General features: G+C 36.2%; 1 protein-coding gene across 2 annotated transcripts in view; it reads left to right on the top strand.

The window, feature by feature from the left end:
• The window catches only part of brox (BRO1 domain and CAAX motif containing), a gene marked incomplete at its 3' end in the record, with an annotated part of 14,465 nt that overhangs the window by 7,687 nt on the left and 6,138 nt on the right, over positions 1-640 (top strand).

Here is a 640-nt window from a genome sequence, read left to right as displayed (position 1 = left end):
TCTGTGTGTCTGTCTGTCTGTCTGTCTGTCTGTCTGTCTGTCTGTCTGTCTGTCAGTCAGTCAAGGGGCACTACCAGAGCATTACGCTCAGCTAACTGTTAAATTAACATTTTCTAGGTTTTAAATAACTTTAGGAGCATTACATTAAACCCACAAAATGATGCACAACTTTTGAACAGTACTACGCACACCCAACCATAGGGATGTAACAATTACCGGTGTAATGGTGAACCACAAAAAAATTGTTGACAATAACAAATACTGTTTTCCTTTAAAATATCATCATTATCATGGTGGATTACCACGTGTGTTTAATCCTTCCCAGCTTCATGAGTCTCATGATGAGTCTCCGGAAAATCCAAGTACATTTTTATTTAATTTTTTCTTATTTAAGATAAAATACAATTTCAGTTCCACTTTTGATAAGAGGACACATCTGTTGTTTTGAAGTTCCGCCGGCTGTCCCTGACTTTCTTTGTGTTCTGTTTTTAAACTCTGGTTGCATCGAGGAAAACATTAACCGGAACTTCTGAGCAACGTTAATTCAATTCAGTTTTATTTGTAGTATCAAATCATAAGAAGACTTATCTCGTACTTTACAGATAGAGTACATCTAGACCACACTCTATAATTTACAAGG

The sequence above is a fragment of the Etheostoma spectabile genome, chromosome 18 (assembly GCF_008692095.1).
Source record: "Etheostoma spectabile isolate EspeVRDwgs_2016 chromosome 18, UIUC_Espe_1.0, whole genome shotgun sequence".
NCBI lineage: Eukaryota > Metazoa > Chordata > Actinopteri > Perciformes > Percidae > Etheostoma > Etheostoma spectabile.
This window is presented reverse-complemented; position numbering and strand designations above follow the sequence as displayed.